The sequence below is a fragment of the Macaca nemestrina genome, chromosome 11 (assembly GCF_043159975.1).
Source record: "Macaca nemestrina isolate mMacNem1 chromosome 11, mMacNem.hap1, whole genome shotgun sequence".
NCBI classification, from domain to species: Eukaryota; Metazoa; Chordata; class Mammalia; order Primates; family Cercopithecidae; genus Macaca; species Macaca nemestrina.
This window is the reverse complement of record NC_092135.1, coordinates 63,095,452-63,112,128: the sequence shown is the minus strand read 5'-3', so window position 1 is coordinate 63,112,128 and position 16,677 is coordinate 63,095,452. Positions and strand designations below refer to the sequence as shown.

The 16,677-nt window shown below is 37.1% G+C and overlaps 1 protein-coding gene and 1 long non-coding RNA gene across 11 annotated transcripts in view; one reads left to right on the top strand and one right to left on the bottom strand.

Moving 5' to 3' along the window:
- Window positions 1-16,677, top strand: part of LOC105483317 (sodium voltage-gated channel alpha subunit 3) — a 115,920-nt gene that overhangs the window by 8,608 nt on the left and 90,635 nt on the right. For 6 of the 8 annotated variants that reach the window (XM_011744133.3, XM_011744132.3, XM_011744131.3 and 3 more), the window contains exon 2: window positions 10,364-10,554. The exons of 1 other annotated variant lie outside the window; for it this stretch is intronic. The gene's annotated coding sequence lies outside the window, so the exon portion shown is untranslated. Of the gene's footprint in view, window positions 1-7,165; window positions 7,237-10,363; window positions 10,555-16,677 lie in introns of those variants that run through there. One more of the 8 variants, XM_011744128.3, reaches the window with a different exon arrangement.
- The window catches only part of LOC139357138 (uncharacterized), an 87,725-nt gene continuing 71,391 nt past the window's right edge, over window positions 344-16,677 (bottom strand). For 2 of the 3 annotated variants that reach the window (XR_011609830.1, XR_011609831.1), the window contains exons 5-6: window positions 7,042-7,227; window positions 353-479 (exon numbers count right to left, since the gene is read on the bottom strand). This is a non-coding gene — a long non-coding RNA (uncharacterized lncRNA). Of the gene's footprint in view, window positions 480-7,041; window positions 7,228-16,677 lie in introns of all 3 variants that reach the window. The other variant, XR_011609832.1, reaches the window with a different exon arrangement.

Below are 16,677 nucleotides of genomic sequence, written 5' to 3'. Positions count from 1 at the left end.
CCCTCAAGAAAGCTAGATTTGGGAAGTTTCACACTTAACAAAATCGTTTCTATTTATTCTCTCAATTTATTTCTGAATAAAAATTTTGAAGACAGATATTTAAGACATTAAAAAAGGCACTTGATGTGGGAACTCAATACTTTCCGATCGACTTTTCTGTAAACCTAAAATTGTTCTAAAAAAATAAAGTCTGTTAATTTTTAAAGAGGAGTGGCACTTGAAGAATGAATGAACTCAATGTCTGATTTTGCACTGGCAATTTTATCAGGATCCTGAATCCTCCATGTCCTTGAGGGGACAGTTCAGGCACACGGCAGGGCATCTCTCCCTCCTGGCATCTTCCCTCTCACCTCTTCTTAGGTTTTTCCTCAGGATTACTGCCCTCACTAGTCAGTTTCTTATTTATCAGATCCTCTATCCTCTGGAGGGTGAAGACAGACAGACCATGCTAGTCTTCAGCAGTTTGGTTGCTACAATCCCTGTTTAAAACAAAAATTTTTATCATATGTAATTTTCTCTTACCTGTGGCATTCTGGATCTCCTGTAGCCTCAAAAGAATTGAGCACTGAACAGCATCCCCTTCCTGTCCTTATGTGCAGAGACCTTTTACTCTGCATTCCCCGCTGCAGTGAGTGGCATCATCCACACCTCAATCAGGGCAGTGCACACAGTCCTTTGCTCTATTTTGGTGCCAATGATGTGCTTAGAGGCTGAAGGAAAAACACAGATTATCTGGGTCCTGAATTCAGATCCCAGGAAAGACTTTTTTTTTTTTTTTTTCATCTTTTCTTTATTTCAAAGGGCCCTTTCTGGGGGAGATGTGGCCAAGTGACTGGTCATATTTCACTGAAAACCAGACTTGAAGGTTTCTAGGTTTTTTGTTAACTACAATTTGTACAGAATTTATCAGTAGGAGAGTTTTTATATTACCATTTCATGGAGATGTCATGTGTACAAAATTGAATATCTACAGTTAGAAAGGATTCAAGAGATAGTTCTTTTCAGCAGCTGATCTTCAAGGCATATTCTACTCAAGGCATTATATTATTTATTCATCAAGAAACAGTTTAAATTGGGGCTGGAGAGGACCTATGCAAGCATCTAGTTCACTAAAGTCTTCTAAAAATGAATATATCCTATAATAGATGTGACACACCTACCTCAGGAACATGATTTATAGAAGGTTTAGTGATCCACATTCAGGGTATAAGGGTATTTCTATACCCTCAGAAGTTTCTCTCAGAAGGGAGAAACATTTGGAGTAAGTCTAGTACAGAGTACCAAAGTCTGGACACTGAACTAGAGTTTTAGTGATAAAAGAGGTGCTACAAATTAACTGGTCAATTTCCCACCTCTCCCTTCTTTTTTACACATATAGACACTAAACATCTGAGATCGTGAGTGTTCAATATATCACACAAGTGATAGCAGAGACAAGTCTAGAATACAGGTTGTCTGATTTGCAACTTGTATATCTCTCCTTCTGCTTTCCTCTTTCTTATCTTTTCATTAAATCTCATTTCTAAGAAAGAAAGGGCAGGGCATGTTTTTCTAGTATATTGCATTATCTTCTGTGGCACCATCTTAGAGTCATCCACTCTGTAACACTATAACCGTGTATCTAAGGGGCGTGCTTAGTGAGGAAGTCCTCTTTATGTGATTGGATTTTTGCTGATGAAGAATCAAATGGCAGCTGAACTTCAGACACACCTAAATCATCCTGTGCTCCGGTGTGGTTTACCATTTGCACCCATCTGAAGCAGTGATTAAAACCTTTTTGCTCTGAGCTGGACAAATCCCAATCCTCTGTATTTTAAATCTCAACAGAGCACAGATAACATGTGGAGTAGTCAAAACTGCCATCTTAAAGTAATGTAAGTCATACCTCAAGTTCCCAGTTCTCAATTTTCCTCAGGTTGCCAAGTGAAAAAGGCAGTCGACTCTCAACACTCAGTTGTGAAAACAGTGCGCTGTCATTTTGATTACAGTCAGTAAACAGTCTGTGTTTGCCTGGAAAGAAGCTGCCTAAAGCATATGGTACCAGCAAGCAGTAGGAGACATGTGGCTGAGGGCAACATAGGGCTCTCTATTATTGCTGATGTTGAGGTAGGAAAAGGATCAAGGATTGTTCGGAGGATGCTGTTTGCTTTATATTTGTCATGTTGCCAGTGTACTTCAAAATAGAAAGCTTCCTGTAATTCTGTTATATTCCGATTTGCATGTGGTTTCTGCTCCTCTGCACACACACACAGAGAATGTTCACTTATGAATAAAGTAGCTTTTTCACTATGGTGTTTCTTAGACCGAAAGACAAAAGCAGCAACCTGACTACATAAAATAGAAAAACTATTGATCCAGAGAGAGCCCCCTCCCCCTTGTAGGACATCTCAGAATAGGGGATTCTCCTTTTGCTTAATGCATGCATTTGTTCATGGGTTTGATCCCTTCGAGGAGAGTGATGGAATAGGGAACAAGTATATCTGAAAAAAGCACTGTGCGTTAGAAATATAATGAGTCCCATATATGTACTTTTAAATGTTCTAGATTCTAATATCAAAAAAGAGGAAACAATAAGATTACTTTTATTAATGATATATTTTATTTAAGATGATATGTCCTAAATATCATCATTTCGAAATTTGGCACCTACCCACATTTCAAATGCTCAGTTCCTCATGTGGTCAGTGGCTACCATATTGGACAGAATGTTTGTAAGATTTGTTTTGGGCAGTTGTATTCAACATATATCAAATAATGTCCTGCTTACTGTGGTGGGTAGCTAATACACCCTTATCCTCAAGGAATTTAATAATAAATGGAGAAGCAATAAGGCACATCTTCAATAACAACAGAAGATAGAATACATATAATTGCTGTAAAAATTTTAGACAACATGTGTGTGCTCTGGGAGTTCAGAGGAAGGCAAAACGACTTCTGACTTGGAATTGGGGTATGATGAGCCTAGGAGTGCAAGTAGGATTTTAACAGGTGACAGTTGGTGGTCAATGATATTTCAGACAGCGTGAACATTTTTGAACGCCAGGTGTCAGAGGCTGGAGTCTTTTAGGGAATGAAAATATACAGAGTATGTAAGATGTAGCTGGAGAAGTTCATTGGTAAGATCATTGTAGAGAGGCTTTGACTAACTTTTCCAAAGAAAAAATTATAGAATTTGATGGCAACATTTACTAGTCATGTGACCTTGGGCAAGTTACTTGTTCCCTCTGAAACTTATTGTTTTCTTATCTAAAAAATACAAACAACAATCATATTTATCTTACATATTTGTTGTGAATATTAAATGAAGTAATCAGTCCCTGATAAGTGACAAGTGCTTAATCCCTGTTCTCTGTTATCATTCTTACTTCTCTAAGATGTTTTGCAGTGGGAAATACTTTAGGAAAAGTATTCAGTCTTCAATTTGCTTTGTTTTAAAGAGAGTTTAGTAATCTTGGCATAGTTATGTAATTATATTTGAGGTAAAGAGGACTTTAATGTATGTATTTTGTTCTAGGTTAAATAAGGCTACATAATTAGTAAATATGGTGCCTACAGAGTTTGGCTTTGTTTTTCCTGCATTGAGTCTTTTTATGTTTTATCATCTTAATATCTATATAATATAAAACAAAGTTATCTGATTTACTTAATCAATACCCCATTAGTGGACAGTTTCATTTTTTCTAGACATTGCTATTATAAAATATGTTGCCATAGATAGAATATGTGAGTTTCTAAAGATTGGGCTGAATTTCCAAATAATACATCTAAAAAAAAATTTATTAAATTTTTCAGAAACCAAAATTAAATAATTCATTGATTTTAAAAAAGTATTCATTGAGCACTACTATGTGGGTGTACTGTTCTAGACACATGAGATTCAATGGGGAAAATAGACCCCAAAAAGTCAAATATTCCAGCCCCTGTGTTGTTTCTGTGCTACCCAGGAGAGACATAAAATGAATAATAAACATTATAAGTAAGTTATATAGTACCTAACAAAATGATAAGTGACTTGGAAACATCAGAACAAGATAAGAGATTAGAGGAGAAGTGTGAGCAGTTCTCTTTAAAAAGGTAAACTTTTGGCCAAGACTTGCAGGAGGTAAATGAGTTAGCCATTCAGCTTTCTAGAGGAAGAGCATACTGGAATGGGGGAATAGTCTGCGTGTGCTTCCAGGTACAGAAGACAGCTGGAAGCCAGTTTGGTTACAGAGAACTGAGGGAGGAAGAGAATAGAAGGAGGTGCCTTCCCCTAGATAACCAAAAGGTCAGACAGATTATAAGGCCTTTTAGGCAATTGCAAGGATTTGGGACTTTTTTTCTGGGTAGCTTCTGGGGGCTTCTGAGCAGAGGAATAAGATATGATTTGATTTTTATATTCTCAAATCACTCTGACTGGCGAGGTGAAAACAGGCTGTACGGGAGTCAGGCTGGCAGCAGGGAGACTGAAAGTGATTGCACGCTTCTGTGTAATACTGCTGTAAATCATTTCAAGGTTCCAGGTGCAGGGAAATTACACCATAGGGCATCAAATGAATAAATAAATGAAACTGAAGAATCTATTACTGTCATCTTTAAGAAACCACAAAAATATAAGTGATATGCCCAGTATACATATTTCTTTTTTTTTTTTTTACATACTTTAAGTTCTAGGGTACATGTGCACAACCTGCAGGTTTGTTACATATGTATACATGTGCCATGTTGGTGTACTACACCCATTAACTCGTCGTTTACCTTAGGTATATCTCCTAATGCTATCCCTTCTCCATCTCCCCACCCCATGACAGGCCCCGGTATGTCATGTTCCCCTTCCTGTGTCCAAGTAATCTCATTGTTCAGTTCCCAACTATAAGTGAGAACATGTAGTGTTTGGTTTTCTGTCCTTGCAATAGTTTGCTGAGGATGGTTTCCAGCTTCATCCATGTCCCTATAAAGGACATGAACTCATCCTTTTTTATGGCTGCATGTATTTCATGGTGTATATGTGCCACATTTTCTTAATCCAGTCTGTCACTGATGGACATTTGGGTTGGTTCCAAGTCTTTGCTATTGTGAATAGTGCCGCAGTAAACATACATGTGCATGTGTCTTTATAGCAGCATGATTTATAATCCTTTGGATATATACACAGTAATGGGATGGCTGAGTCAAATGGTATTTCTAGTTCTAGATCCTTGAGGAATCACCACACTGTCTTCCACAATGGTTGAACTAGTTTAGAGTCCCACCAACAGTGTAAAAGTGTTCCTATTTCTCCACATCCTCTCCAGCACCTGTTGTTTCCTGACTTTTTAATGATTGCCATTCTAACTGGTGTGAGATGGTATCTCATTGTGGTTTTGATTTGTATTTCTCTGATGTCCAGTGATGATGAGTATTTTTTCATGTGTCTTTTGGCTGCATAAATGTCTTCTTTTGAGAAGTGTCTGTTCATATCCTTCGACAACTTTTTGATGGGGTTGTTTTTTTCTTGTAAATTTGTTTGAGTTCTTTGTAGATTCTGGATATTAGCCCTTTGTCAGATGAGTAGATTGCAAAACTTTTCTCCCATTCTGTAGGTTGCCTGTTCACTCTGATGGTAGTTTCTTTTGCTGTGCAGAAGCTCTTTAGTTTAATTAGATCCCATATGTCAATCTTGGCTTTTGTTGCCATTGCTTTTGGTGTTTTAGACATGAAGTCCTTGCCCATGCCTATGTCCTGAATGGTATTGCCTAGGTTTTCTTTTAGGATTTTTGTGGTTTTAGGTCTAACATTTAAGTCTCTAATCCATCTTGAATTAATTTTTGTATATGCAGTATACGTGTTTCTAACCTTAAAAAAAACAAAAAACAAACAAACAATGCAGCACACCAACATGGCACAAGTATACATATGTAACAAACCTGCACGTTATGCACATGTACCCTAGAACTTAAAGTATAATAATAATAAATAAATTTAAAAAATAAAAAAATAAAAATAAAAATAAAAAAATAAAAAATAAAAAATAAAATACACTAATACGAAAAAAAAAAAAACCCATAAAATTCTGGATTCTATAAGCTCGGTATTGTCAAAGTGTGGTTCCTGGGCTGGCAACATCAGCATTATCTGTGCATTTGTTAGAAATGCAAAATTGGGTCCCACCCATATATACCTGGGGTGGAGCCCAGAAATCTGTGTTTTAGCAAGATGTTAGCCTGGTGATTCTGATGCTAAATTTTGAGAACCACTGCTTTAAATTAGGTTGGTGAAACTAGATGGTCTGAAAGATTATTTTCAATGTTAGGATACAGTGCTTCCAAGTTCATTTCTTAATATTTATTTTTATTATAAAATTAAGTATAGTCCTTGAGAAAAAATGGTTTATAAGAAGTATAGAATCATGCTAAAGAATGAAAAAGTCTTAAATCACATAGAAGAATTTTATTTTTATTTATTATATCCCTCCTCTTTTAAAAAGTGATGCTAAGTTTTTTATATATATATATATATAAAATATATATATATTTATATATATATATATATAAAATCTGCATCTTTTACAAGTAGCACAGGTGGGGGGAATGGAGTCTCACTCTGTCACTGAGGCTGGAGTGCAGTGGCGTATTCTCAGCTCACTGCAACCTCTGCCTCCCAGGTTCAAAGATATATAAATATATCTTTGTGCAATAGGCATCTCAAGACAAGGAAAATGGAGAAAATGTATGTGATACATCTGTTAAGGACTGTATGCTAATGAATTTACTGTTTCAAAATGTACACTTAGCTCTGAGTCTCCCGAGCCCAACGTTTTTAAAGGAAGAAATGAATTTTATACAACACAAAGAAAGAAGTCTCAGACTTTAAGTTAACATGGACCACCATGAAGGTGGTCAAAGTTGCTACAAGGAGAATCTCTGGCGCTCCCTAAGAACTGAATGGACAATTTGGTTTCCTAGACAACATTCCAGTATTTCACCCTATGATATCTTGGTGATTTGCCCATTTGAAGTTACCTCTTTAATAGGTACCTGAAGTCTTAAAACCAAGTGAGCAGATCGTAATTGAGGCTGTTACCTCTTCACAGAGGTCGAAGAGCCAACCAGGTTCCCACCCAGATGGAAAGCTGTCCCTGCCTCATGGCAAAGCTTGTGAGTTCCTCCATGACCACCTTTGGATCTGCTTCTGTTCTTGCGCAAAATGCTGAATAGCCAGAATTTTACAGCCTGCTGCATGACACAGATGGTTGTAACCTGGAAAATTCTTAAGCAGGTATATCATGTCATCAGTATAAAGGAAGATAAAAACAATTGAAAGAAAATAAAGTTGCATTCATGGCCAGAAACAAAGGGTAAAGATGCAAAATGATGCTAAAAATAGTGGAGCCATAGTAAAACAAAAAATTTACAAACACTGGGAACTAGAAGATCTTAAAGGATAAATAAATGTTCAGGATAAACTAAAATAACCACAAAAGAGAATACAAACAAACTTACCTCTAGAATATTCAATTGTTGATATTAGCATAAGCATTAATAACAATACTAAGTAGAAACGGCTTAAGAAAAATAAAATTAAAGATTTAAATTGTCTAAGATTCCTCAACTGGTGACATCTAGCATTTTTAGGATAGTGTTTCTATCATGCTGTTTGAGCTATCACTTCCTTATTTGAAAACTGAAGGTTTTCCCCTAAATTACTAAAATGCTGAAATTTTATTAAGATAATTTCAAATGCAGGCTAAACATTTTGGGGGGATCTCCAGATCCAATCAATGTATTAGGTCATCTGAAAGCAAAGTTTCTGGACCATCTTATCTCAGCACCTTCTAAATGAAATTCACTGAGTTTAACTAATTGCAGCCATCAGAGAAAGACTTTTTCGACTGAACCTTGTACGCATCTGTGCAAAATTAAACTTAAGATGTCTGCTGAGCGTGTTGCCTCATGTCCTTTATACTATATCCTAAAACTTTCCTCCCTTCAGTTCAGTTCTTGAAAAATGTTTGCTTTTTATACATAGCTTTTAGGAAATGTGTTTTTTTCCTAAAATAGAACAAAATTCATGTGATCCAATATGCTTCCATTTTTTGCTTAGTTACTGGGGACATTAGAGATAAACTCTAGGCTTGATTACCAAAAGCACTCAGATTGTATTCTTTACTCATTCCTTCAGAGCATCCTTTCTCAAATAATCGTCTATATATCGCTTGCACAAAACTGACTTGGAGAGTGTATTAAAAATGCAGATCCCTGTGCGCTACCTCAGATCTACTTTTTCAGAATCTCCAGAAATTGAATCCAGAAATCTGCATTTTTACAAGTAGCACAGATGATTCTTTTTTTTTTTTTTTTTTTGAGGGGAGAGGCGATGGAGTCTCGCTGTGTCACCCAGGCTGGAGTGCAGTGGTGTATTCTCAGCTCACTGCAACCTCCACCTCCCAGGTTCAAGCGATTCTCCTGCCTCAGCCTCCTGAGTCGCCGGGATTACAGGCGTTCACCACCACGCCCGGCTAATTTTTGTATTGTTAGTAGAGACGGGGTTTCACCATGTTGGTCAGGCTATCTCGAACTTGTGACCTTGTGATCTGCCCACCTCGGCCTCCCAAAGTGCTGGGATTACAGGCATGAGCCACCGCGCCCTGCCGCACAGGCAATTCTTACGCTCACTGAAGTTCAGAATTGCTTAGAGTCCAATTTTATATAATGGTTAATTTGTAAACCAGGGCTGCTTTTAAACATGAGTGACATGCAACTCTTATTAAGATATAATACAGTTTGAAGTATGTGGCCTAAATTGGAGGATGAATCCACATGAAGGAATCACTGCGATTTCCCATGGATACTTGGGATTAAAAACAAACAACATAAAATTCTCTCTCCTGTTTGAAGCCAAGGCCATAAAATACATTTTCTCCAATCTGTAAATCAGTAATTTTCACAAGGATAGGAAAAAGAAAGATAATTCAAGCAAATCAGAAACTTCTGGGATGCTTTCTCAAACTCTACCCTCTGCTCCTCCTTACTCGCTCTTCAATATCCAGCCTTCCCTACCTCAAGCCCCTCCACATCCCAGCAGAAAGCTCTCAAATGTTTTAAAAAGGTATTTAAATTGATGTTTTGGTTGTTTAACATACTTAACATCATGTTCATTATAGCTCAGGCTGAAGGTCAAAGTATTTAAAACTTAGTTACTTGTGTACTATGAAGACAAGGGAAATAACATTTATTAAGCTTAAGGCTGTGAAGTAGAGGGGACTAACATTTATTGAATGATTATAAATTTATGTAACAATCTATTGCTCAATTTCTGATGCGTGGTGCGTCTGATGGGTATTATCATTAGCATTTGTGTTATTGTTACCACTTACTGAGAGGTAAGAGAGGAGAGGCACAGGCCAGATCATAAAGGCACTTCCATACTTTGCTAAAGTGATTCTGAGTCACTGAGAACCACTGACAGATTTGAACAAGGGTAGGGTATGTGTTTTGAAACCATCACTCTGGTAACAGAATAGAGTAAAAAAAAGCGATGGCTTAGTAGAGAGTTCATCTGGAGACAAAGATTTTATAGACCTTGTATAAAATTGTAAAAGTGAGATTTAATGTTTTTTTTGTTACGGTAAGTGGTCAAGGGAAATTTACTGGTGAGAATTCATGACTAGTTTGGCTTATGAGCATTGTATAAATGAATTGCAGTAAATGTTGTTTTAAATGTTAATTACTGATTGTAGAATTATATATATTGCCCTTTGAAATAATTATTATTGGTTTAACTCTGCTAAGCCATTGCTGTTGGTTATAGCAGAAAGGAGTATGACATCTGGTTATTACATTTAGGTTAATATTTAGCATGCAGGCTTTTTACCTCAGCTTATCTAAAATGTACTCTTAGAAGCTCTTGTCTTATTTTAGTAAGCCTATCAAACTGGGTTTTAGGTGGAGAGGAAAAGGAACTAGAAAATGACCTACAACACCAATGTGAACCACATGTTCCACTAGTCTACCTCTTTGGTGTTTGAGGTATTTGAGGAAAAGAAGCAAAGGGGAAGATGTAAGGAGGGAAGAGGAGAGAAGGAAGCAAGAGGGAAGAACAGAAGGATGCTCAGGAGTGCCAGCATGCCTTCAGAAAGAGTAAATGAATCAAGGCTGCCAAAGAAGGAGGAAGCGCCCCTGTCCCCACCCTAGGATCCTGGCAGTGGTTCCTGGTCCCATTCTTCCTAAGTCATGCTAGGGCATGCTTCTAACAGGGTTTAAGTATCCTGCTTTGCATCATCCCTGCTTTCTCGATCTAGGGCTATAAAAAAAAAGGAATAAAACCCAGACACGGAGCCAGAGCACCCCTATGCCAAATGTCAAAGATTATAGGCTAATTTCACCTGTATTCTCTTTCTACACAGATCATGGAGCAAGAAAGCTGAAGCCAAGCCACATCAAGGTTTGTCAGGGATGAGATATCTGTCAAGGATTCATAGTAGAGTGGCTTATTGGGAAAGGAGCAAAGAATCTCTTCTAGGGATATTGTAAGAATAAATGAGATAATTCACAGAAGGGGCCTGGAGCTTTTCCGGGAAAAGGTGCTGTGACTAAGGTAACTACACAACTTCTGGGTATAAATTTGTTTTTGTGGAAAATAAACTAAAGTTTCTACATTTAACCAGAACAGCTGTATCAGGACCAAAAGAAGGCAGAAGGGTGTTTTCTTCCTTCCTCTACCAGTTTGTTCTTCCAATGAGGCAAATATATACAGGGAGACATAGCAGAGATGACATAGGGGATGGAACGATGCCAAAGGCTATTGATGTAAGAAAGAGAGATTAACTCAGTTTTTTATATATTTTTCTTTTAAAAGAGACATTCATCCTGTGTATTTAGTAAATTACTCTGGATTGTATTTACTTTAAATTTTATTATATTTATTTGGTAATTGGATCTACAGCTCACCTGACTGTATGGGGTAAAGGTCATCCAAATATGTGGTGAGTACTTGGTTGTGAGCTGGCTTCTCGATTGGTCAAGTTTTTGAACTGACCAAAGACTATTTATTTATTTGGTGTATCAGCTGCAACTAACTAGAAAAACTGTCTAAAACTGTCATAGTCAAGAAAGACGTTTATTGAACAGAACAAGCAGTGCAGAGGTTGTTTGGGTCCACAAGCTGAGTGAACCGTCAAAGGCCCAGGGGTAAATATGTCTCTGTGACCTGCCACCCTCAGTGTGTCAGCTTTGCCCTCAGATTGGCATCTCTTCTGGTTTTAATTTGGTTGAAGTAGTGCCATGTATTCTATCCCAATAGAAAAGGGTCCAGAGGACAGAAAATGCTATATTCTCTTTGTTCTCTTTCTTGGGAGTGAAGAAACTTTTTACAAACAACCACTTGACTGAAGACCCCTCACCTTTCCTTGGCCAGAATTAGACCATATACCTTGTCTTTAAACAAAGATTGGCAAGGGGCTTGAAGGAAGCGTCTGGAATGGAATGAATACTGGGGAGTCAAACACACAGTTTACTTTGCAAGCATTTAAAAGAAACATTAAAAAGCTAATAAACCCAACGATGCTGATTTGTCCTTTAAAATGTTGACTTAATTTTTGTTACTAGTTAGCAGTTGTCTCTTCAAGCTAATAACTATCTGAAAAGGATGAAGTCACAGAAAATATCAACCCTTAAAAATTAATTAGTTCCAGGATAATTATCTTGAAGATAGAGATGAACTCATGCTTTTTTTACTAAGCTATTTTTTTTCAGAGCCATGACATTGAGTCCGCGTACAGAAAAACAGAAATAGATCATCTTGTTAGTTAGCACATGTTGGCAATCATGTGTTTAGCTAATAGAAACGGAACAATAACATAAAGAGGGTCTAGATTTCATTTGTATTTGGCTATAACATGTGTTACCCTTGCTGTAGAGTTACTTTCTCAAAAGGTTTATTCAGACTAATAGTAATGCTGATTTCCTTGACAATACATTGAGAGCAAGAGGTACTTGACATAGAAGAAGGTAGCCTAGCCTTTTAATTTATCATTAAATAACTCCAAAGTGTGTAGCATACATGTGAATGTAGATGTGGGTTTTATATGTGTTATTAATTCATTCCTGTTTGCTTTATCTTCTATGTGGAAATAAAGATGAGGACTATATTGCTACACTTAGATGATGCCACTCATTCCTGACACAGGGCTTTATACATAGTAACCTCCCAGTAAGGTAGTGATTTATCCTAATTTTCTTTCAGCAAACACCAAGAATCTTCTCATTTTGCAGGCTTAAGTACCCAGGCTTTTTTTTTTTTTTTAACTAGACAGGTTTAAATCTTGGCTCCTTGGCTTATCTAGCCTACCTGCACCTAAGTTTCTTGATCTTTAAAGTGGAAATAATAATAGTATCAACCTCATGAAATTGTAATAGTGATTAAATGGGCTAGCATGCATATATTGCATGACAGTGTCTGAGACATAGTAATCATTCAACAGAATTTTGTGTGTTATTGTTCAATCTTCACAGCCACCCGATTAAGGAGACACATCAACCAGGTATTATTTCAAAACTATTGAAATTATAGAAAATAGTATTTAATTCTGCCTTGGAATGTGTCCAGTGGTTATCATTATAATGTGCTGAGTGCTCTATGTATGCCTTTGATAAATCTTATGCTGTTGGGCGCATATGCTGCCTGAGAATATTGGTAACTACCAGACAATCATTAGCCTTAAGTGAAAATTTTACTGGGAAAATTAACTAATTTTCTTCAACAGTTAGGTAGTTAGTTGGTCAATCTGGTCTTTTACATTAGACCCTTACTAGAATAGTCTCTTGTAGATACCGAGAAAATACAGCATCCCTCCTCAGTAATGGACCCAGTCCTTCGCAGCAATTCACACTCTCCTTCTCAAAGACATGAAAATGCATTGCAGATTTTTTTAGTTCTGTCTCAAGTTATATGACATAGAGCAACTTTCCATCCATAAAGATGAAAAATTTACAGCCTTCTGACACAATCTTGTTTCCATGGAAACAGACCAGAACTAATCGATTTTGTCTGCAACATAATCATAAAAATCCCGACAGAGACAGGGAAAGAGAGACACTACTGATACTACAGGTTGTGGACCAATACAATTTGCCAAACTGTCTGCTGTCTGGAAAATTAGGCAAGGTGAGAACCCATAGGCCATGACTAATGGAAAAAAATTTTTTCCTTAGTAATGCCACAGCATATCCTAAATGTTTACAATGCCATTTTTCTAGATTCTGATTCATTAACAAATATTAGTTTTGTACTCATTGTATTGGCTGGCTTCAAGTACTTTCATAAGATTTTGTTAGCATCATAGTACACTGGCATGTGAAACCGGAAAACTGAAATGAACTAGTCAAATCTATTTTTCTGTAGTTATTTATATACAGCTTAGATCTTTTAGAGCAAATCATATAATAGTAAGATTCAAGACAAATACATCAACTATAATAGAAAAAGTCATAATTTGTGTTTGTCAGTAAACATTTTGAGGAGATTACTTAGCTTCTTTGGGACTGTTCTTCATTTATTTTACAGGCAGAGAGTTGGACTAATTGTTAAATGCCAAGTAGGTGTTTTAATTAGCATCTTGGAAATTCCTCTTTGGCATCTAGGTAATTGTTCTAACTTCGTTGCCTATCATCTTCTATGTTCCCATTACTTAAAAATTGGTAGCTGTGTGAGTCTTGTCTCTTCACTCATCACCCTTTCACCATTTTTCCCTAGGCAACGCCATGCATATTCTTAGCTTCAGCTTCAACCAGTGACTGTTCTTTTTTTTTTTTTTTTTTTTTTTTTTTTGAGACAAGATCTTGTTCTGTAGCTTAGGCTGGAGTGCAGTGGCGAGATCATAGCTCACTGCAGCCTTGAATTCCTCGGCTCAAGCAATCCTCCTGCCTCAGCCTCTGAGGTGCTGGGATTACAGTCATGAGCCACCATGCCCAGACTCATCCAGTAACTTCTTAATCAACTTTACCCCAGCCCAGACAGCTTTCTGAGTCTCAAATCCATATTTTAATTGTATACCCAGATATCTCACAGCTATTTCAAACTGAACAGTTTCCAAACAGACTTTATTATCATGCCTTCAAACCTCCATTTCTCTATTGGGTTAATGTCAATTTGTGGCTTAAGCTGGAAACCTGGAAGTGAGCTTAACCCTATAACTTTAATTCAAGTCTCCTATCAAATCAGTCACAAAATCTCATTGTTTTTCTGTCTTCTATACTTGTGCATTAAATACACTCCACTGGCTGTGGTTTTCCTCCCTAACTTATTGGTGACCTACTATAAATGTATTCCAGGCACTGTGCTCACCTTTTAGGTGTGTTTTCTCATTTAAATGTTATATTAGCTCTATAAAGTATGAACTATGATTATCTCCATTGTAGGGAAATTATAAAGAACAAAAAAGCTTCAGGAACACAGCAGCAGAGTCAGGCCTTGAATCCAGTTCTGATTGCCAAGTCCATGCCTTTTGGTACCAGAGTTATTGTCAGATCCTTTACTTCTCTTCTTTTGACTACTTAGTGGTGTCTAACTGCTTTCTTCTTGGGCAGTTGTTCTCAAAGTATAGATTTTAGACAACTGGGGATTCCTCGGGCCCTTTGTGTGGGAGCTTTGAGTTCTAAACTACTTTCATAATAATACCAAAATGGCATTTGTCTTTTTTCACAGTTTTGGCACTCGCACTGATAGAGCAATAGGCATGTGCTAAAACTGCTAATGCTTTAGCAGGATTCAGTGCAGTAGCATCAAACTATAGGCGTAGTCTGTGTTTTCTTCATTGCTCCACACTCTCAGTAAGAAAAATAATGCCAGTTCACATAATACATCTCTGATGAAGCAGTACATTTTAATTTTGCTCAAGCACAGCCCTAAAAATCCCTATTTTTAACGTTCTGTATGATGAAATAGAAGGAATATATAAAGTATTTGACTGCATACTGAAGTGCCATAGTTGTCTTTAGGAAAAGCACTTGTGTGATTGAGTCAGGAGCTGAATAGGCCACTTTTCTTTTTTTCATGGAACACCATTTTCACTTGAAAGAATAACTGACAAACTATGGTTATTCAGACTTGAGTATTTGGCACACGTTTTCTCAAAAATGAACAAAGGGAAGGCCTGTCACTTCAGGAAAAGCAAATAACAGCATTTGTTGTCAATGTTAAAACTGGAGCTTTCAAGAGGAAATTGGACTTGGGGAAAACTTTTACCTGCCACTGGGAGCTTGACAGCCTACCCATACATTACAACTTTTCTCATGACATTAGTGGTGATAGCAACAAATGTGATTTTTGGATATTATATAAGAAAATTTGCCTAAATTTGGAAGACGTTCATAACAACGTGCCATTTTCCAAATAATCCATGCATGATGACACAAAATCATGCATGATTACTTAAAAGACCTATTCAAAGGACAAGATAGATCAAAAGTTCATTGATATGACTTTTGGTTTCACACAACTAATTTAATAAGCTACCATTTGTAGAGTTTTGGTGTGATATTAAAGAAGGATATTCACAGTTACCTGGAAAGGCAATTAAAGCACTCCCTTTTCCAGTCACACAAATATGTGAAAATTTTCTTCTTATATTTCAATAAAACAACATATTCCATCAGACTGAACACAGAAGCATTCATGAAAATCTAAATGTATTCTCTTAAGTGACATAAACATATTTGACTAAATGTGAAACAAATTCATCCTCATTAAATTTTTTTCTGTTTTGAATAATACAGTTGTTTTCATTAACCATCTGTTGTCTGTATAAACATACAAGTGTTTGTTATTAGTTTAAAAGAATTTTTGCATTTTTTCATTTTAATTTTCAATATGGTAAGTATGGATAGCTAAGACTTCCCATAAACAAAAGCTCTTTGGGTTCACGGATAATTTTAAGAGTAGAAAGAAATCCTGAAGCCACAACATTTGAAAACGACTGCTCTAGGGTCACTCCCTGCCTGTCCACCCTTCATACTGCCACCATCTTTCCAGTCTTCACGTTGATCATAACACTCCCTATCCATGGCATACTTTCATGTGTAGTACAGGGTCCTCAGTGGTCTATCCTGCCTAACTTTCGAGTTTTATGTCATACCACTCCCTTCCGTGCAGGGTGATGTCCACCCATAATGAATTTCATGTCGTTCCTCCCAAACTCCCCGCGCTCTTTCTTGTCTCTGCATCTGCACACATGCCACCCCCACCCCGGCCTGCTCCGTGTGTCTCTACTAATGTGTCTCTATTAATGTGTCTTCCTACCAACCCCTTTCCAACCACCACCACCATAAGCCCCCAGTTGAATTCCAACTAGCCTGCAAAACCTACTCCAATATCACTTCCTCAGGGAAATTTCCCCAAATCTTACCTCTTTCTCCCTTCCCTGGGAAGAACAAATTGATACTTTTTATGAACCTCAGACAATCACCAGCTGTATATAACTGTATTATAATTATTTGTATAAAAATCTGCCTCCCACATTGGACTGTCAGCCCCGAGGAAGTGACCATGGGTTCCTGGTTCAAGCAGAGTACTGATTCATAGAATCCCTCCATAAATATTTTCCAAATAAATGATTTTGAGATCCCTTCCAGATTTGGAATTCTGCAGTTTATTCCTCATATAGGATATACTGAACCGTAATCTTTTTACTGCTTAACAAAGGGATGTATTTGCTTTATTCGC